The sequence below is a fragment of the Brassica oleracea genome, chromosome C2, assembly GCF_000695525.1.
Source record: "Brassica oleracea var. oleracea cultivar TO1000 chromosome C2, BOL, whole genome shotgun sequence".
Lineage (NCBI taxonomy): Eukaryota > Viridiplantae > Streptophyta > Magnoliopsida > Brassicales > Brassicaceae > Brassica > Brassica oleracea.
Window position 1 is genome coordinate 21,612,741 of NC_027749.1, and position 10,586 is coordinate 21,623,326.

Here is a 10,586-nt window from a genome sequence, read left to right on the forward strand (position 1 = left end):
AATAAATTAAAAACCTCTCTGAAAAATATAGAGTAAAATAAATAATAAGTAAACATACAATATACGAAATATAAATGATATATTAAACATTTATCATAATATTAGAATAAATAAATAAACAATATAAGAAAAACTAAACATTAAATAAACATATAATATAAGAAATAGAAATATTACACTAAAAATCTAATGTAATATTATTATTTGATATAAAAGCAAAAAAAAATAGAATAAGTAAATATACAACATAAGAAAAAATAATCAATAAGTAAATATACAATATCAGAAATAGAAAAACTAAATTCGACATCTATCTGAAAAATGTATATTAAAATAAATAATGAGTAAATATAATGTATAAGAAATATAAATATTATATCAAATATCTATCATAATATTAGAATAATAAATAATAAGTAAATATACAATATAAGTAATAAAAACATACATTAAACATCCATCTGAAAAATGTATGATAAAATAATAATAAATAAATATACAATATAAGAAATAGAAATATTACATTAAACATCTATCATAATATTATCATTTGATATAAAAACATAAAAAATAAAATAAATAAATATACAATTAAAAATTGAAAAAACTAAATTAGACATCTATTTGAAAATTGTATAGTAAAATAAATAATAACTAAATACACAATATAAGAAATATAAATATTATATTAAACATTTATCGCATTATTAGAATAAGCTAATATAAAATATAGGAATAATAAATAATAAGTAAATATAATATATAATAAATAAAAATATTATATTAAATATATCGTAATATTATCATTGATATAAATGCATGAAATTTAGAATAAGTAAATATAAAAATAAGAAAAGATAAACAGTAAGCAAATATACAATATAAGAAATAAAAATATTACATTAAACATCTATCATAATATCACCATCTGATATAAAAACAAAAAAATTAGAATAAAAAAATATACAATATAGAAAAATTTTCTATGATAGCAATTTTTAGTTTTTGTCACAAAAATAGCTCTCAATGAGAAAAATGACCAAAAAAGTTTTATTAAAGAGTAAAAATATATTTATACCTACGGTTAACTAATCTAGACCTAGAGTTTAGAGTTAAGGGTGGGGTTTTGAGGATAGGGTTTTAGAGTTTAAAAAATAAAAAATAAAAATTAAATTTTTCAAAATGAAAAGGTACTATTTTGGTCATTTTTCTTATTAAATGTTATTTTGTGACAAAAACTTAAAAATTGCTATTTGAGAGAATTGCCGTACAATATAAAAAAAAATTAAATATACAATATAAAAAATGAAAAACTATATCAAATATCTATCTGAAAAATGTATAGTTTTTTGTTTTTTCTAAAGAAATATGTATTTACACAATTATACAGTTCATAATTTTGTTTTCGTTTAGAATACAACGTCTAAAAGATTAGCTACATAGTTAACATTTGAAAATCAAAATAGGTCCGCGCGTAGCACGGATTAACTCCTAGTCTATTATTATAAAAGAGTGTTTGCTTCACTCTAATAAAGCAACATGGGTAGATAAGTCAGTTCATATCATTGCGACACGTATCCAAGATTCAATCCGCGTTGTTTCAATTTAACATCGATTGCTTTGTGTTTTGTTAATGGGCTTTCCCGAAAATTAGATTAAAAATACTGATATAGATAGTTACTGATTTTTTGGGCCCAAATCCAGATAAAAAAGAGAAGTCCATATCGATGTTATTTTCTTCCTGCCTGACAATTCTAGGGTTCATCTGCTATACCTCCGCTTCTATCTACCAACAATGGCTGTTCTGAGATAGTCGATGGATAAGTAATCTTCCCACTGGACTCTGCTCATGAAGTTTTAGACTCGATGCTTCACCTACCTCCAAAACGTTACAAGTCATATTGATTCGACATAATTAACCCAGACTTAACTCTTACGCTCCACTATGACTACGATCTCGAATTCAATGAATCTATCCATTTTCCAGTCGGTGATTCTCACCTATAAAAAGATTAGTATTCATCCATTTATCATCATCACCAAATTTCCTAAAATCGAGAGAAATCTTACTTTCCGTATTTGAGAGCAGCGACCGGCGGTTTGAAATGAAAGATGCAGCCATAGACTCTGGGTATCTATGGACTCGCAACAAGTCATCCCTGCACGCCCTGCAACGATTCAACCGTCTTTATGGTTGGGTTTTCGTCTGCGTTGGCACGTTCGTCGTCCTTATCTCAATTCAGCGAATGAGTTTCGAACCAGAGGTTTGATCATCAGTGAAGAGACTCAAACGATTTCCAACTACTGAGGGGAAACTGTCGATATAGAGGATTTGAAGGTGGATTTCAGGCAAGTTTGTTTCTTGAGGCAGAAATCGCCGTTGCAGTTGGAGCAATGATTCATGGTAGTGGAGCTGCCGAGGAAACCACAGTTGTTAGAACAGAGACGGTGGCCTTCAGGCGTCTAAGATCGATGCTCTTCCGCTATAGATTTTGAGAGAAAGTTCGAGGCTTCAAAAAAAAAATAGAAAAAGAAAATTGATTTGAAGGGACGGAGAATCTGCAAAATCTAACAGAAATAACATGCACGAACCGGAAACTGGTCACCGAGAGAAACACAACAAAAGGAAAACATAATATCGTTAATAAAAGAGAAAAAAAATTTCCTCCGTTTTCTCAGCAAAGAAACAGAGATGAATATAAGAGATGGGAAATTTATTAAATGTCTTTATTAAAAAGCGAGAAGACAAAGAGCAGATGAGAGAAATCAGGAGCGGAGGAAAGAAGTTTTAACCGTTTCTTGAGATAAGAAAAGTATGAGGCCTTACAAATGGGTCTATACAATTTACCATTATTATTATATCTGAAAGATGGGTTTCAAGTGTATTCTCATTGACTACTTAAGAGCGTTTATATACAAGCCTTAGAGGATCTTTGATAAGACTCAATCTAAGGATAACAACAATAGTTATAGATAACTACAGCTAACTAACTATCGTACTTATCTAATATGGATATACACTAATATGTCCCCTCAAGATGGACTGGTCGGAGACAGACCAATCTTGACAAACAGATCATTGAACCGGACTCGCGGGAGTGGTTTGGTCAAGGCATCGGCGAGCTGATCCTTTGAGCTGAAATGAGACACACGCAGGAACTTCCGTTGCACCAGTTCTCGAACAAAATGATAGTCTAAGGCGAGATGCTTCATACCTGAGTGGAAAACAGGATTTGCAGCCAAGTATGTAGCTCCTATGTTGTCACAGTAAAGTGTAGGAGTTGTTGTGAGAGGAAACCGAAGTTCTTCCAGTACGTTCGCAATCCACATGACCTCTGATGCTGTTGATGTTAAGCTTTGGTACTCTGCCTCTGTGCTGGAGCGTGCTACTCCTTTCATCTTCCGTGAGCTCCAAGAGATGGGTTGTTTCCCAAGGTATACAATGTAGGCACCAGTGGAGGTGTAGTCGTCTTGATCTCCTGCCCATTCAACATCTGAGTAGGCATGGAGTGTGAGAGGTGTTTTGTTGGAGAAGAAAATGCCTTTGTTCGCAGTGCCCGCTAGATATCTGAGTACTCTTTTGGCCGCTTCAAGGTGGAGTGATGTGGGGCAGTGCATGAACTGGGAGAGTCTGTTGACTGCAAATGCTATGTCTGGTTGTGTGAGACACATGTATTGTAAGCTGCCCACAATCGCTCTGAATGTAAGAGGATCATCGAGAGCAACACCACCGTTTTGTATCAAGTCCTGAGTGGAGTGCATAGGAGTAGCGACAGCTTTGGAATGTGTCATCTTTGTCTTCGCAAGGATGTCAGTGATGTACTTGGTCTGCGTGAGGTGGAGACCAGTACTTGTTCTGCGAGCTTCCATGCCAAGAAAGTATGATAGGTCACCAAGGTCCTTTAGTGAGAAGCGAGAGGAAAGATATTTGATGAAACTGGTAATTTTGGACAAGTTGTTTCCTGTAACGATGATGTCGTCGACGTAAATCAGGACATAAACAAGAAAATTGTCAGAGCTGAAAAAAAATAACGAGGCATCAGCCAGGGAGTTGACGAAGCCGACCCCAATAAGTGCTTCTCTTATGGCATTGTACCAAGCTCGTGGAGCTTGTTTGAGCCCATAGATGGCTTTGCGTAGCCGACATACATGATCGGGCTTATCCTTGTCTACAAATCCTGGTGGATGAGTCATGTACACTTCCTCAGTCAGATCACCTTGGAGAAATGCATTGTTGACGTCGAGTTGTTTGAGAGGCCAGTTGTGTGCTATTGCTAGAGCAAGAACTAAGCGGATAGAGGCATGTTTGATCACTGGGCTGAAGGTATCGTGATAGTCGATTCCTGGTCGTTGGTGGAAGCATTTAGCTACAAGCTGTGACTTGAGGCATTTCACAGTTCCATCGGGGTTGTACTTGATGCGGTGTAGCCATCGACAGCCCACTATGTTGGTGGCAAGTGATCGAGGAACCAGATCAAACGTTCTTTTGCGCACGATGGCATTGTATTCATCACTCATTGAGAGCCGCCACCTTTTATCTTTCAAGGCATGTGCTATATTCGCTGGTTCGAACTCGGAAATAATAGCTGCAAGGCCATACTTCCGATTTGTTTTGCTGATGTTGTTCTTGGACCGTCTTGTCATCGCATGTGTGTTGCTTGATTGTGTCGCAGGCGCGATGGAGTTGGTGATATCTGATGTCGTTGATGTAGTGGGAGGAGTTGTTGATGTTGTTGTTGATGGTGTAGGTGATTAAGTGTCTGAGACCGGGGTTAGCGCTGCTGACGTAGGCGCCAAGGAACCTGCGACTGGCTGACTGAAAATGGAAACTCGAGTAGCAATGGGTGAGAGAGAATCAGTAATACTAGCATCAGTTGAAACAGAGGAAGCTTTAGAGAGAGATGAGAATGGAAAGACAGTTTCATGGAAGATAACATGTCTTGATATGTAGATTTTAGAGTGAGAAACATCAAAACAAATGAAAGCACTTTGAGTTAGAGAGTAACCCAAGAATACACATGGAGTTGATCGCGGAGTGAACTTGTTGTTCCCATAAGGTCGTATCCAGGGGTAGCAGAGACACCCAAATGTTTGAAGTTTGCTGTAGTTAGGCGGTGTCTGGAATAGAGCTTGAAACGAAGATGAGTTTGCCAACACCGGAGTTGTCATGCGGTTGATGAGGTACACAGCTGTAACAAAGGAGTAGCTCCAGTATGTATTGGGAATGCTGGCGTGTTGTAGGAGAGTCAGGCCTGTTTCCACGATGTGCCGGTGTTTCCGTTCTGCTACTCCGTTGTGTTCTGGCGTGTGTGGTGGAGTGGTGTGGTGTGATATGCCGTGTGTAGTCAGGTAAGGTCGTAGTCCAATGAATTCGCCCCATTGTCTGAGTACAGAGTTGTGATCTTTGTTTTGAATCGGTTCTCAACTAACGTTTTGAAGGCTGGGAAGAGCTGAGCCACCTGCGACTTTGTTTTCATTGGGAACATCCATGTGTATCTTGTGAAATGATCAACAAACAGAACATAGTATTTGTAACCGTCAATAGAGTAGATGGGAGAGGTCCAGACATCAGAAAACATAATGTCTAGTGGACGAGAGGATGACAAAGTTGTATTTGAAAATGGAAGTTTATGAGTTTTATTACTGAAACAAGAATTGCAAGGTTGAGACAACGCAGGAGAAACTGGTAAATGAAAACAGGAAAGCATATGAATAAGTGTTTGAGAATTCGGATGGCCTAAACGAGAGTGCCAACCCGATTTAGAGGTTTTAAAACAGGAGAAAGCCAAAGCATTATTAAATGAAGAAGATGATTCAGTCAGCCATTCGTAGACTCCTTTACTGGCCTGTCCGTTAAGCATTGTTTGCCCTGTTCTGAGATCCTTCACCTGAAAGTCAGAGGGACACATTTGAACCATGACATTGTTAGTTTTGCATAGCTTGTTCACCGAAATAATATTCTTCTTCATCGATGGAACGCACAACACATTATTTAAAATTAAAGATCTAGATGAAGAGAGAAGTTTGGTGAACCAGTGTGAGTGATCGGGAGTCCAGTGCCATTTCCAATCATGACATCGTCGCCTCCTTGATATGGTGTGTGCAGAGAGAGATTGCTGAGGTCCGAAGCAATGTGATGTGAGGCTCCACTGTCAAGCAACCATGACGACATAGACATGTCAGACGTGCTTGCAGCTGTGTAGTGAGCCTGAGGATTCCACTGTGGCGGTGGCATGGGTGGTGGAGTGTGCCATTGCGGTGTTTGTATCTGTGGTGCTCCGGGACGGTACTGCACATTGGAAGCAGAGGAGTAGTGAGGACAGCGTCTTGCACTGTGTCCCTGTACTCCTCAGATTTGGTATTTGCCAAGGTAGCCACGGCCCCTTCCTTGATAGCCTCCACGAGTTGGTATTGTGCCGCGGTATTGCGGTCGTTGGTTATGCTGAGATGGACGACTCTGAGTTGCATTAGCTGTTATTGGAGCGGAGGAGTTAGTGATCTCTTCTGTGGTTTCCAGAGAGTTTTCTCTGATCAGAAGTTTTTCATGAAGCTCCTCCAAGGGTATGGGAATGTCTCTTCCATTCACCATGTCAGCAATTGCTTTGTAGTCATCCGGGAGACCTTCAATGATGTAATCAAGAAGGTCTTCATGTTCAAGGGCTGAACCCAACAGAGCAAGTTGATCAGCTTTGGCTAGGATGCCACGCATGTAGTCAGTAATGTTTTGTGTTCCTTAGTTACTTCTTTTCAGGCTCTGTTTGAGTTGTTTGACGTGTGCTCTTGATGGCTTGCCATATGTGTTGTGAAGCAGACTCCAGATCTCACGGGTTGTTGTTTCTCGAGCAACCACAGGTTGGATGTTGAGAGTTAGAGTTCCAAGGATGGAACTGTACAAAAGACGATCTTGTCGTTTCCATGCTACAAGCATAGGATTTGATGTTGTGACACCGTTTGCATGAGTGACTGTCTCCGGAGGGGTTTGATCTGTATCATCTACGAATACATGGAGTTCGTGTGCTTTAAGTAGCGCTTTGACTTGAAGCCTCCAGGTTATGAAATTTGTTGCGGTAAGTTTGGTGATCCCATTCATATTGAGCGAGATGAGCGACGTTTTTGTATCAGAAGGGTTGAAAACAAGAGCCATTTCGGCTGAGGCATTGTTTGTGTTTGCCATAGATGTCGGAAAAAAAAATTCAGAGATTGATCGTATGCTCTGAAACCATGTAAGATGGGTTTCAAGTGTATTCTCATTGACTACTTAAGAGCGTTTATATACAAGCCTTAGAGGATCTTTGATAAGACCCAATCTAAGGATAACAACAATAGTTATAGATAACTACAGATAACTAACTATCGTACTTATCTAATATGGATATACACTAATAATATCAACCTATAAAAATAATTGTGTGAAATCTATACCATTTATTTTGTTCATAGTTAATTGTAAATAGTTTCTATAAGAGAATCAAATAGTGTTATGTAAAAATACTTATATTTTTCTGTAAACCTATATTATTAGCGGTGCTATGATTGCCGGAGCCTCTCCTCGTTCTGCCTGCTAGCCTATTGGGATAGCAGCCTGCGGGTAAAAATTAAAGAATATTAAAGCTTAAATATTCAGATTATGAAAGTATATAATTATCTAGTTAGATAATTAAGTTTAGTACTTTCTGAAGCAATTAGAAATAAAATAGGTTAATAATATTTTACAAATTTAGAAATAAACAAAAAATCAATATATAAAAAAATTAAAAAATCAAAAGAAACAAAGCATAAGAAATGTTAATTTATATTGTAACTACAAAATCACATATAGCAAAGTGATCAATTAAGCCAACTAAACTTTTAAAAAATGAAGCCCTAAATGTGTGTCTATGATGTGGGGCCTAAGGCAATTTCCTCTTTGAAAACAAAGTAAACACACCTTTCCTCACTGACAATGGTTTCAAATTTCGACGAATCAAATCCGTAAAGAATGTATAAGAACAAACTCAGTGCTTCATCAAATGAAAATCCCGGTTGTAGACCCCAATCAAATGAAAATCCCGGTTGTAAACCAGTAATTTTGAGAAAAATCATAATTACATTAGGACTCGATTGCATTTTCTAAAAAGGTCACCTAATAGTTAATATGATGTCATTAGTGAAATCTAAAAGAAATATTTACATTGATCAAAAAAAATCTTTACACTACATAACATTCTCTACAATTTATGAAGTGTTCCAGCCATCTTACAACTCATCTATAAATATCAAAATGAAGCTCATCGCCATTGAGACGACAAACAAAACAACATAAATCAACATGGTCCAAAGACATCCTTTCTCAAATCTTCAAAGTATCCTCAAGTAAATTCATGTTGACATAATTGCACGGGTTGCACTTTTCTCTCAAAACATGTATTTATACCTAATGTGAGCAGAGGGTTTATGAAAAAATAAAAGACAAAAAGTGACTATAGGTAGTACTTAATTAACATACTTAAAAACACTTGAGTAAGCATAAAAATAAAACGTATGATAATGCTTTGCTCTTCTACGTTGAGGACAATAAACATAAAAACAAGAATCATTTGTAGTAGATGGATGATATAATGATCATGCAAGCATATTTCGTAGATTATATGAGAAAAAAACTTCATTTTATATTGTATTAGCATGTGACACAACTATGCTATAGATTTTTAACCACAATGCAAAACTTTTTTACTTTGTTAATAATTATTTTGATCACCAACCCATTCTGAAAAAATAACAGTATTATACAAATACGATTATGACATTATTCAAACTAATTATATATATAATGCAAATACATCAACTTAGATGATGGAGAAGAACAAAAGAAATCAAAAGATAAATGTCCTAATACCCTTAAAAGTTATAAATTTAGCTAAAAAAATAAAATAAAACCTTTAACAATTTTTTTAACATGATTGTTCATTTAAAATTTATTTTACCTATTAAATAAGTGCGGCAATAAATAAATTCAGACTAAACTAAGCTTAAATCGTTTTAATATGTTTGTACATCACATGAAATATAGTTTACAATAATAAAATAACAAATTTTAAGTTGTAAAAAATTCAAATCTTCTAGACCAAAAATTAACAAAACAAAACAGAAAAACTATATATCGTTTTAATTTTTTTAAAAATAATTTATATTTTAACAATAAATCCTTACTAATAAAAATGACCTTTTGAGACTCCATAGAGCGTCCACATCAACAAAAAAACTTCACCCGAAAGATGACACGTGGCATAAAATATAGTTTTACATTTTAATATTACTAATTTTCGAAAATTATAAATAATATGTAAACATACAACATAAAAAATGGAAAAACTACATTAAATATATGTAAACTTAAAAATTTTCACTTAAAAAAATGACGGTTTATCTCCATAATGTAACATTACCGCTTTATAAAAAAAAACAAAAATGAATTATTAGTAAATAGAAAGTATAAAAAATAGAAATACACAATATAAAAAAAAAGTAAATATATAATATAAGTAAATACGCAATTTAAAAATAGAAAATTACATTAAGATTTAAAAATATACCTTAAAATTTATAATATAGATATTACGTAAATAGAAAGTGTAACAAATGGAAATATACAATTTAAAGAAAAAAGGAAAATGTACATTAAGATTTAAACATCTATCTTAAAATGTAAAATAGAGATATTAAGTAAACAAAAAATACAAGAAATAGAAATACATATACAGGAAAATAAGTAATAAGTAAATAATATAAATATATAATATATGAATTATATATATAATAATGAGTAAATACACAATTTTATTTAAAAAATAGAAAAAGTTCATTAAGCATTAAACATTAAACATCTATCTTAAAATGTAAAATATATAATATAAGTAAATACACAATTTAAAAAAAAATAGAAAAAGTACATTAAGATTTAAATATCTATTTTAAAATATAAAATATAAATATAGATATTACGTAAAAAAAAATATAAGAAATGGAAATAAACATTTTAAAAAATGGAAAAAGTACATTAAGATTTAAACATCTATCTTAAAATGTACATCTATCTTAAAATGATAGTAAATTATATTAAAATGTAAATAACACATTAAACAAAAAAAAAATGTATAGTTTTACATCAAAAAAGGCCCTATAAAATTCATTATTTCATCAACATCAACCTCACACTATTAAGGAAAACTTCAAAGCACTCGAGCAAAAAAATGGTTCCACCATCAACTCTTGCCGTTCCAAAAATCCTTTAATGACCTTGAAGGAGATTTTTATAACAACGAACTTTTTGTTGGGTGGATTCATTGTTGGGAAACCCGCAACTTTCAAAAGCTAAACTTATTCATGGGAATTGAATTGCTTTTCATAGACTCAAAGGTATTCTTACAAATTTAAATTAATCTAATCCATAATTTTATTGTTAATATTTATATTACTTTTTCATGATCAAACCATTACATTTAATAACCATTCAAGTGTTTATCCCGAAACACTTCTTTCCTCGCCGAATCAGGTATTGGTTCATGTTGGTTTAGTATTGTTTTTGGTTTATTAACCGGTTTAGGATG